The 12,074-nt window shown below is 47.4% G+C and overlaps 1 non-coding gene across 1 annotated transcript; it reads left to right on the top strand.

Annotated features, from left to right (window-relative positions):
- The first annotated feature begins 5,294 nt into the window (after nt 1-5,294).
- TRNAS-AGA (transfer RNA serine (anticodon AGA)) lies at nt 5,295-5,376 on the top strand. The gene has a single exon. It is a non-coding gene; the product is annotated as a tRNA-Ser (tRNA).
- The last annotated feature ends 6,698 nt before the right edge of the window (nt 5,377-12,074 follow it).

The following is a 12,074-nucleotide window of genomic DNA, read 5'->3' as shown; positions in this document are numbered from 1 at the left end:
GCATTGTTCAAATTATAAGACGCACCGCTCACTTTTCTTTTCAAAATGGTTAATTAAAGGTCAAAGTAAAATGAACATTTAATTCCACATTCCTATCGCGGGGGCGAGTCTATTATACACAGAGAGGTACTCGTTTTATCGACCCCGGGGGAATGATTGGCTGAGTCAACTCCCAACCAGGATTGGAACCTCGCAACCTTTTCATGTCGTGCCGCTCACTCGACCGCTGAGTCATCTGGCGAGATTGAATTAAAACCAATATGGGCGGAATTTGCGTCTTATAATCCGGACAACAAGACAATTACCCAGTTTTCAGATCCAATAGTCTGGCTGTTGATGAAAGCGCTGTAATTGAGCTTGTACCAATGGCTAGATGCTCGATAGTGAAGAATAATGTTGTCCTTGCACGGCACCTCCGATTAGCACGGTTGGCTAGGTACGGTGCGAAGGAAGTTCAACAAATAAGGAACGGAACGCGTCGGAGAGGTTGAGGTTGCGTACACCCGGGGAGATGGAGCGATGAAATCAACTCGCGTGCGGAGATGACGCTGGGCTGGGGGAGGCTTTCATACAGCAGTGGATTGACCATGACTGGCGGTGATTATGATTCCCAACGAGAGAAGTTCTCATGCCACTTCGCCACTGATGTTGGCTGTATCGAACGTAGCGCACTGAGCCACAGCTGTCGATATACAAATACTCTAAACACACACATACACGGCACAAAGACGAACATCTCCCGTATAGTCTCAAACAGACTGTTGGGGCAAGTGCTGTTAGCGAGCACCTATAAAGGTCTGAACGGTACACGAGGGGGTGGGTGGGCCAGCACCACGCCCGGCCGCCTTTGTCTCCCAAGTAGCGATGTTTTCACGCACCACAGCAGGAACTCATTTGAGGCTGAGTCGACCTAGGGGAGGGTCCAGGAACCGGTTCAAATAATCGTCACTGGCGTTGGTGGCCGTGAGCGGGAAATGAACTCGGGTCGCCGGGTTCGTAGCAGAGCGCGCTAACCGCGCTAATAACTGCCCACCATGCACCCCCCCCCACACAAACACACACAACCAGCAAGCACCACACAAACATTCGTGCACCCACACAGAGCCACACGCCACCACCCACCCACCACACGCCCACCCACCCACCACTCTCACGCACGCGCGCGGCGCGCACCCCCTCCGCCGTCACGAACTTGTTTGTTAAAGAGCCCCCGACACTCGCGAGCGGGACACGAGACGACCAAGCCTGGACGGCCGCGAGCAAGACGTGGAGGAGGAGACGAGCCGAAGAGTAGAACCTGGAACCCCAGGTCCCTTGTGAGTGATCGGGGAGACTCTTCATCTTATCGGGTCCTGAATGGCATTGAAAGGGCTGATCGCGTGGACCTGTCGGAGGAAGACCGTGCAATCTCTGTGGGGATATCTCCCAACCCAGATCCCGTCCATCACTTAGGTCCTGCAGCCGTAGATCTCCGTTCCGACAGGATCTGCAATTGTAAAAAAATCGGATCTCGGATCTCATGGTTCCGTGCTCTGCAGAATCGCTCCTGGAAGTCGCAGAACTGTACAGACTTTCCTGTGGAGGTTCCAGCTCTCTGCCGAACCAATCTCAAGGTTCCAAGGACAAGAGAATCAGCTATCGCGCTTCCATCTCTCGCGGGATCGCGTGTCAAGGTTCCAGCTCCGCGCAGGTGAGAACACAGCCCCGCACATTCACATCATTCCCATGGGCCGGCAGCGGGCTTCGTTTGCTTTTTATTGACTTTAGCGTCACACTCATCATAGAACCACCCCAAGAGTTAGCAGAAGTTACGAGTGATATTTGCATTCGTCTCCCTTCAAAATCACATAACGCAAACTTTTAATGCGTAGGGATTAAGACCCCAAAAAAGTCTCGCACGCAAAATTGATTCGGTGAATTTTGAAGTGGGTGTAAAATCTCAAATGCTGATTTTCCGATGTTAACATGTGATATCATATGTTTTGTTCAGATCCAATCCGGATACACATACACACACTCTTTGTAGATCTAAACGATAAAAAGAGGCATCTCAAAAATGTGTTTTTATAAATGTTGGGGTTGGGGGGGTTAATTCAATTAAAACAAACTCACATTTGCGAATTTAAGAACTTAAAACCTGATGTCGTACAGCATTTAGACGAGCATTTAGATTCGTAAGCATTCAATGAATCCGAATTTCAAGCTTTCGTAAGTATATATCTAACAAAATATATAACTAAACAATCATATATTTTAATCTAGAACCAATGCAATTTTTTTTTAATATATTTGTAATCGCTAAATTTGTGCCAAATTAATCTTTCTAGCCCTTCTAGGACATCATAAGAATATTTACATTAATCGCGATCGTTAGCGAGTATTGTAAAATGTGACCCATTTATAGATACTCCACTTAATACAATTCAACGTATTCTCTTCAAAGCCTCTACACGTGTCGCCCACCAATCTCAATTCAACGTATGCAGTCTGGTAACGTCTCTCCTCTGTAAGATACGGTCCCATCGCCTTCGCTACAATATTCAAGAGTAACCTTTTCGGAAGAAAGTAAGAAGCCCATGAGAATTCAGTGGGGTATCCATAAATGGATCGCCGTGTCCCACGACTGCTATGAGTACCCAAGCTACCATCGTCGGTGAAAGCTCGCCGCTCTTATTAAATACCCGACTCAGCATTAATAAGTTACAATACAGAGGAGGCCTTGTGGGAACAATGCAATTCCGTTATCCTCATTAAGCATTAGTTTATTAACGACGGAGTGTGAGAGCGGTGGCGCAGCGGTTAGCACACTCCCCGCTATGAACATCCCTTGCTTGCAGGGTTCTATTCCCGGCCACGGCTAACGCGACCGACAAGCGATATCGGTCCTGGGAATTGAACTCGGATGTCCAGGTTGGTGGCGCAGTATGCTCACCACTACACCTCCACAGTAAATACATTCACATGGTATACGTACAGTCATACGCGCAATATGCCACGGACATGACAACTTTGCGTTCAATTCCCGACCACGGCTAACATCAGCGGTGAGTGATGTCTGGACCGGTGCTGGGTCATCCCCTCCGCTAACTTGCACTGACCAGCGTGGTGAAGTATGGTCAAATAACCCCCACGATCGACAGCTCGGCGTGGGGAGGCCTTCATCCAGCAGTGGAGTCACTATAGGCTGTAAATTGTGATGGTTGTTTACAATCGAGCAGCTTTGTCTATTTTTTATTCCATGAACAAAGAGACACGAGGCTGCTGGCTGCTACCGCTGCTGCAATATTTACAAGCGCAGAGTCAGTGGTGGAAACTCTTCGTTTCCATGGCGGGGCCCAGGATATCCATATTAATTATCACAGCGACATCACTGCCACTGAACGATGCAACCTCACAAACCGGTGCTCATTTTTTTGACCACGGAGTAGAGATGAAGATTATCAGAACGATGGTGATGATTGCTATTGATTTTGATGATGCTGCTGCTTCTGATGATCATCATTATAACATTCACCGGTATCAGTGACCTTATTAACTATGATCATATCGTCGTTAGCACACAGACAAATAACAATAACAATGCAATGTGTAACAATACCCTTTCACGGATGAATCAGAATGATCATCTTTATTTATCCTGGAGGAATCCGATAGGCTAGAAGGCTCTTTTTCACAGATGTTCAGTATACCACAGATGACCGCGACTCTGAGGTTCGCGGTCAGTAGCACTCGAAAGCCAGCCGATGGAGATGGAGGCCTCTATAGGTGTCTCTTAAAAGTAGAACAAATAATTTCACACACACACACGGAACGACTCAACACATTCGTCAAGGTGCTATGAAGAAGGGCCATTGCCCGAAACGTTGCCTGTGTGTTGTCTTGGTTTGGTCGGGACCGTTGTTGTTGTTGTTTTGCTACCTTACCCAAGCTTGCATTTAGTGTTGAAAAATCGCCAGGAAGTAATGTACTTAAACATTTAATTAACTTTTTACTTATTTATTTTTAACTACTTGCAATTATGTTTTACTTATTTCTTTTTAACTACTTGCAAACATTTAGTTTTTATACTTTTACACCCCTGCCGTTGTTTTTGCACTGTTTGTTGTTAGAGCTTACTGAACCGCCCCCCCTGGACATCCGTGCAAAAGAGCTTCATAGCTTATCGGATTATTCCAGGACAAATACAAATTCTGATATATTTCCTTTCAAGGTCACAGTGTTATTAACAGACGTGGTTGAACATTTGGTTAAAATTCGATGTAGATTCAACGCTGCTGCTGCTGTGAATGTACAGCAGCAGCATCGGGACGATGATGATGATGGCCGCGTTCCAGACGGAGGGAGCCGCCACGGAGTAACGAGATCCGGCAGTGACCCTGGCACCAATCCTCGGTGTAGAGAAGAGGAGAAGGAGGTTGTGAGTCGCTCTGATACATGCAGAGTTCCACCGTGAGCTGGAGAGCAAGGTGACAGGAGCGATTAAAAAATCAAATTGTAAAAGTAGCGTACGTGTTTACAGTACATATTATTGCACATTGTATCAATTCATGCCATCACTCTATTAGCCGACAGAAATGTGTTAGGCAGTGCACCACATGACTGGAACCCTTAACAGCATATCGGATCATCAAATTCATCATCAGCATCATTATCATACATCATCATCAGCAACATCATCACCATACATCATCAGGAGCGGTATCATCATCATCATCGTCCATCATCAGCATCATGATCTTACATCATCATCATCAGCAGCATCGTCGTCATTGCAACTCACTCATCAACCGAGCGTTATTGCATTCAGCTCGTCATCACAACTCAGGTCGCCCTCGCTAAAGAAGCAATCGTTGGTCGTGTGTCGCCAGCTCCGCGCTGTTGCGTGGCTGCTTCTTCTTCTCTCCACCCTCTCTCCATCCTTTCTTCATCCTCTCTCCACCCTCTCTCCACCCTCTCTCCATCCTCTCTACACGAGAGCGGACTTGGGTGGCGGCGTAGTGTCACAAGTTTAAATTATTATTATTAATATTGTGTCTCAACGGAACTTTTTCATCTGTTTGTCAAATAAATGATACAGCAACAGTAATCATCATCACCACCAATAAAGCTCACATCAAACTTGTCATCGTTAATCCATCAAACATCGATATTAAGTTAGGAAACTCAACGGCCATTCATAACACTATCATCATCACCACGATAAATCATACTTATCAGATCGTTAACACACCGATCAGTAATCATAACAATGAATATCCATCACTATCACATCATCATCCTCATTGTCACAGCAGGTAGTCGTGGCCGAGCGGTTAAGGCGATGGACTAGAAATCCATTGGGGTCTCCCCGCGCAGGTTCGAATCCTGCCGACTACGCAATATTTTTGGGGCTGTTAGCGAGGACCTATCAAGGCTGGCACGATACACGAGGGGGTGGGTGGCTAGTCTCACACCCGACCGCCTTTGTCTCCCAAGTGGCAATGTTTATACACCGCACCAGATACTTATTTGAGGCTGATTTATACACAATATATTGTGTATATTGTATATATATATTTATGTATGAGCTGTGTAATTGCCGAGACGCCGTGTGCTTGATTTGGTTGTGTGCTTTTATCGATATGGGGTGCGGCAGTGTCGTGTTTAGCCCACTGCACTACAAACCCGGCGACCTGAGTTCAATTCTCACTCACGACCAATAACAGTGGCGAATTTTTAAACCGGTCCTGGGCCTCCCCACGATCGATTCGGCCTTAAATATCGTGTGTGGTTCTGGCCACCCACCCCATCGTATGCTGTGCCGGCCTTCATAGGTGCTATTCGCTAACAGCACTTGCCCCAACAGTTTGTTCAGGCTATAAGGGGGAACTTTGTCTGAAGTCAGTGTACACATCACATACTATACATATCTCCTTCAAGGGGGGAGGGCGGGCGGTGTAATGTTACTTGAGTAATACTGAACATCAATATAAGAATAATTTACATGCTCCTTATACCGTGTCGGTCGCGGGGGTTGTTTGACCATACTTCACCAGGCTGGTCAGTACGGGTTGTTGAGGGGGTAAGAAAGATCGAGTGTCCCAGAACTATAATTTAGATATCATTCGCCACTGATGTTAGACGGGTCCACTCACCTTGTCCGTAATATATATGTACAGTATACATTTATATATACTGGCTATAAAACAAGACTGCAAATGCGTTTCACGCTATTTTGATTCTGGGCTGCGTCCTGCTAGTCCAGGGGGGCCACGGTGGTGTGATGTTAACTCTCTCGCCTGGTATACAGGATGTCGTGGGTTCAATCCCGAGCCTGACGCCTGCTGTACATTTGGAGTTTGCGTGTCTCTGTCCCGGTGGTCGCGTGGATTTTTCTCCGGGTCATCCGGGAGAAGCCATATCATTGGGCTGTTATTTGTGGCGAGGTCGCTTCAGCTCAGTGGGCTTGACCTGGTAAAAAAAAAAATTGTCTTAAAAATAGTCAATATTTGCCACGTGCAAATACTGTATATGTTACGTTGTGTTTTTCAGTCATGCTCCTCCCATCAATATCTTCCTTTGTTCAGTGAAGCTGTTCAACTCGAGTTCTGTTCATCCCATCAAATATTTCTTTGTTCCGTAAAGTTGTTAAACTCGAGTGTTTTTCCGTCATTTATCTTGAGCACAACAATGCAGGGCATCCTTTATTCCGTTATTTTCTCTCCAGTAATTTGCCCGCAGTTCGTTTCTAGTTGGGCGTGCAATTAACGACGAGGTCATCAGACCAGCTCAGATGGCCGTGTAAAATTGTATCTTGATTAATCTTCATCGCTTTATCCCCCCCTACCCAAATAAAATTTTCGGAAATTATCTTCCAACGTCGCTTTGGCAATTGCCTTTGGTGAGCGTGACGCCTTCTCCTCCTTGCCAGGCTCCTCTTCTGAATTGTTATTGCCTTGACTTCACGTCTTGTCGATGTATCCATCCGTCCCTTTCTGTGGACGCGACGTCCTTCCAGCCCAGCCAGCCAGTCAGCAAAACTTTTTTGTTCCAATATAGTATTACATAAAATCTCACCGTCTTCTTACAAGTTTTCATTTATTTATTTATTATATCATTAATCTCTCTGTATATCCAAATAAAGGTATTGTTATATATTTTTTAGGAGTCTGGCTCATCGCTTCGAGAGCAATATGAAGTGACTTTGGCAAAAAGTTCCAACGTCGAGTGAAACGCAGCAGAGGCCCAGCGTGCAGCGAGAGAGATGGAGATCACGTGGCATCGTGGGCCCTGAAATGACCGCGGCACCGTGTGGCGGAGAGGCCATCAGCCAGCAGTGGATAGATCACGGCTGACGATAATGAACGCACGCGCTCAAAACAGGATCGTGCACGATTATACACGGCGCGAAACGTGCCCGTCTTTAGTTTGAATGCGGTGTGCGCTGCCCATAGCAATGTGTGTAATATATCTACATAATGTGTACGCGTGCATAGCGGGCGATCTATTTATAGATACACCACTGATTTTTTATGAGCCCCACCCCCCCCACTTACTCTCTTCTCAACACCCGTTTGAAAAGTATTTTTTGGAAGCGATGGATTCATTATTTACATGGGAGAGAGTGAACGATTTTATATATATAGTAATCGTGGTGGGTTAGGTGTAGATGCTTTGAAGAGGAAATAATGTCCCCCTATAATATCTGCCTGTTATGTTCGTGGGGTATCTATAAATAGATCGTATTTAAACGTGTACGCGTAATCTTACACGTACGTAAACAATTATCGATTCATCGTGATATCAATTCTAACTATGTTCTTACAAGAGCTAGACACTTCGAATTCGGCACATATATACACAGCGGTCGAGTCTGCGTGTTTAGTCAGACAACAGTCGTGAAAACGACCTTTCCATCTTCACCATGAGACCCCCTTTGCCAGTACCAAAATATAAGAATAGGTTTTTCCCCTTTTTTCTAGCAACAAAACTGAAACACACTCTGACAACGCATATATTATTAGTGTGTTTTTTTGTTTGCATTCTGACCACAAGTATTGTGGTTAATGCAGACATGATTCCTCGTAAAAAAAGTTTCAGTTTTGTTGCCCAAAAAAGGGTTAAAAAAAACCTTTCCAAATTAATATAAAGACGCACACAGACGCACGTAACTGTGCGCATATCGCGATGCCGAAAGACGAACGCGTGGATTTGGAGAGCGCACGCCGCTAATCGAAGGCAACATTCAAACCGTTGCAGTAAAAAAGCGAGCGGGTGGAGGATCTAAGGGACCAGACAGAGCAAGAGAGAGTGGAGTAGGGGCGGGCAGTCGAACAGACGGTCCGAGACTTAAATCGCGCACGGAACGGCAACCAAGGAACGGAACGCGCCCGCTAGGTGCGCGTTGCGCAACCGTCGAGGGAGATGAAGCGATGCCATCAAGCTCGCAGGATCGAGAGAGGTGGCAGAAGGTTTGGGGAGGTCTTCATTCATCAGTGGGTAGCCCATGGCTGATGCTGATGATGATGAGTTATGGGCGGCGGCATAGTTAGGCCTTCATCCAGCAGTAGACAGGCCATGGCTGCTGCTGCTGTTGCCGCCGCCGCTGCTGACGATGATAACTTTACACACACGCAAGTGTTTAAATTTGACGTCTATGTTAAGTACAAGGTTTATTTAATGATCCGCGTGCACGTGGGGATTGTAAGCGCTGTACGGAGGGTCTTCCCAGTAGAATATACGAATGCGTGTGTTTACATTCTATCGAAATCATCGCTGTGTGTGGTTTTAATGTCGTAGCCCCATTCAATTGGCAGCTGCGCGTCTTCTTGCATTGAACGTTCATATTCGTTTCCAACAACACTTAACTTTTTTTCCCCCAAATCCACCGCTGTACGAAAGCCGTCCTTCCCGCGCCGCGTCAGACATCGGTGCGTTGTTTGACCACGTTTCAACCTTCATCTTCTTGGTTCTTTCGGTAAAGTCACGTAGAAGGGAAGTAATAAAATAATAAAAATAAAACATAATAAAATAATTCTCACGACGTTTCGGCCACAACGCAAGCAGCCACCCAAACAAACTTCGTATGGCGTAATGCGTCGTGTGGTGGTGGTGGTGGTGGTGGTGGTGGTGGTGGTGGTGGTGGTGGTGGTGGTGGTTAAACGACACGTTAATATTGACGCGGTCTAACCCACCAGAAAACCTTCACAGTGTTACTCTTCGGTTCTTTTGGTGAAGTCACGTAGAAAGAAAAATAAATTAAAGAATAGAATACGACGACGTTTCGATTGCAACACAAGCAATCGTCATCAGGTAGAACTAAATTTGAGAGAGAGACGAAACACAGACACGCGTCTCTCTGCTTGTGTGTCTGTCTGTGTGTCTCCGTGTCTGTGTTTTGTCTCTCGCGGACACAGACACACACGCACGCGCTCACAAATACGCAGTCACATATATGTAGGGAGACAAAGGCGGCTGTGTCAGTCACATATACAGTACATTCACTCATCGTCGACACGACATATACGCACGAACACTTTCAGGGTGAGTGCTGTGTTGTCTGGCTCGTGTTAGCGGGCACCTATTAAGCACGGCAGAACACGCGAGATGGTGAGTGGCCAACACCACGCCCGGCCGCCTTTATCTCCCCCAGTGGCGATGTTTACACACCGCACCGGGTACTCATTTAAGGCTGAGTCGGCCGACCTAGGGCAGGTCCAGGACCCGTTCAGATATTCGCCACTGGTGTTGTCCGTGAATGGGAATTGAACTCGGGGTGGCCGGGTTCATAGCGCAGCGTGCTGACCAAAGCGCCACTTCTCCCCGCACAGTAAATATACATTCACACGTACACAACATAAACTCGTAACAGCCGAATATTTCAGACTTTTGTCCTTGGTATCCAGAACTCGGTGCGTCGCCTCTCCTCTATGAGTCAACTGCGCGGAAGAGTCCCGATCGGGAATGCAAACGCAAGCGCGTGTTCTTCGACAATTAATCAAGGGCACGGTGTAGGTTTTGCAATAGAGCATTTGTACCAAATGTTGCGATGTTTAGCCCTCCTGAAACACAATTAGAATCACACATCCGTCAGTCGCGACAGTACTATTTGGTCAGCCCATTTGTCAATCCACTGCTGGATGATGGCCTCCCCCCCCCAGGCCTAGCCAGTCGTAGTGATGATTTGGCCACAATACTTCACCACGTCGATCAGTGCGGGTTTAGTGAAGCGTTTGAGCCTTGATGAGAGGAGCACCGAGATCACTTTAGGTATCACGTGCCGCCAATCGAACTCGAATTTTTTCCAGGTTGATAGCGCAGCGTGTTGTGTGGCCGTCTTTGTTCGACGGTTCGCCAACAGCCGCTGCTTCGAGGATGACCGGAGTTCACATGGCGGTGGTTTGTGCTCCTTGGCGAGATACGCGAGGTGCTCGTGGTTCATTTGTGAACGAAAGCGCCACCGCACCACCACTAATTTGGCTTTTTTACCGGACATTTGTGATAGATTCCAAGAACACAGGATGAGATGCTACTATCCTTTGTGCAAGCACTTCCAAGAGTTCATGAACAGTGAGCCTGGTGAAATTTGGGGAGCGCATCGTCAGCAGTGAACCTTTGGTTCCTAGGGTGTTTCGGCCTTTCACACTATACACCCTCCCCAAAGGCGGCCAGCGACAGGGTGATCAATCCTACGCGTTTTTTACGGGATATTTGTGATAAAACAAAAAGAGTTTCGTCGCTCATGGGATTCCTCCACTATTAATTCTCATTCTGATTTACGTTCAATGGGCACGCATTCGCGTGGGGCGCCGTGTCACCGCACGCCCAGCGGCTTGGGGGGCTCAAGGGTTGTTTTGGACCACACGGAGATTGTTATAACTCCCACGGACGCGATCTTTGGAACTCCCAATGTCCGCGAGGCTGCGAGGCCAGGAGATGGCAGTACAGAAAGCGGGCTCGCGAGAACGTCGAGATAGGGCCCCGTTATGCCCTCGCACGTGTCGTGCGGCTTTCTCCTGGTCCTCCTTACGCCTTTACAGCATTTCCCGTGTTTTACTGTAATCGATATATCCGTATCATCCGTCCACCACCGTTCGATCGGAGAGTCGGCAATTGGCGGTACGTGGTGCAACAGTGCAGGCTCCAACTCTCACGTTGTCCCTCTGCCCTTTCGATGTTCTATGAATAAGGGTCATTGCCCGAAACGTCGCCTATCGTATATATATATTTTTACCTTTAAAGGTCATACACGGTGTTGTTGACGAATGTGTTGAGATGTCTGGTCGTGACAATCGGACGCGGCTGCTGTCTGCTAGACCAGTGGATACCAGCCTGGCGTTCGCAGGACGTCGAGTTGCCCGCAAGGCCATGGGGGGAGTGGTCCGCGGAATTGCTCATTGCACAACTACTGCCCATTGCAACAACGATCTATACCCGCCGTGTGTGCGACTCGTCAGCACCGCTTCGGGCTAACTGGCTGAACTGCTGATTGTTGGCATTGGTGAGAGTCGCTTGAATTTTGTAAAAAAAAAAATTTTAGTGCGTGGCGGTCCGCGAATATCGATCTGTTTTCGGGTTCACCGATCCCCGGGTCCAGAAACGTCGAGAGCCACTGCCCTGCACTGATTGACAATTAATAATCGTCCACCAATTACGAATTGGTCACCAGTCTCGTTTGGCGGCGTTTAAGATGTCCACCACGTGGCTACTGCTCCTGGAGCCGCGTCTTCGTAAACACGCACGTGGCCCACTCTTCATGGGGCGCCGCGATAACTCGGAGATGTTAACTACCTCGCCTGGTGTACAGGAGGTCGTGGGTCCGATCCAGACCCTGACGCCTGCTGTATTTCAAGTTTGCGTGTTATTTCTCTCCCCATGGCCTGCGTGAGTTTTTCTCCGGGTCCTCCGGTTTTCCTCCTCGACATTTAGAATGAACACGACGCGTTTAGAGTTATTCGGCTGCTATGAATTTCCACGCGATAAGCCACTTCGTTGAGCTATCACACGTGGCCAGGTCGCTTATATAGCTCAGCGGGCCTTTACCCGGTAAGATAACAAAGGCACTTTGAGTTTAATTTCATGTTAAGGCGATGGGT

Source organism: Lampetra fluviatilis, chromosome 2 (genome assembly GCF_964198595.1).
Source record: "Lampetra fluviatilis chromosome 2, kcLamFluv1.1, whole genome shotgun sequence".
In the NCBI taxonomy this organism is placed as follows: Eukaryota; Metazoa; Chordata; class Hyperoartia; order Petromyzontiformes; family Petromyzontidae; genus Lampetra; species Lampetra fluviatilis.
The sequence above is the reverse complement of the archived record's forward strand: the minus strand, read 5'-3'. Positions and strand labels throughout refer to the sequence as shown.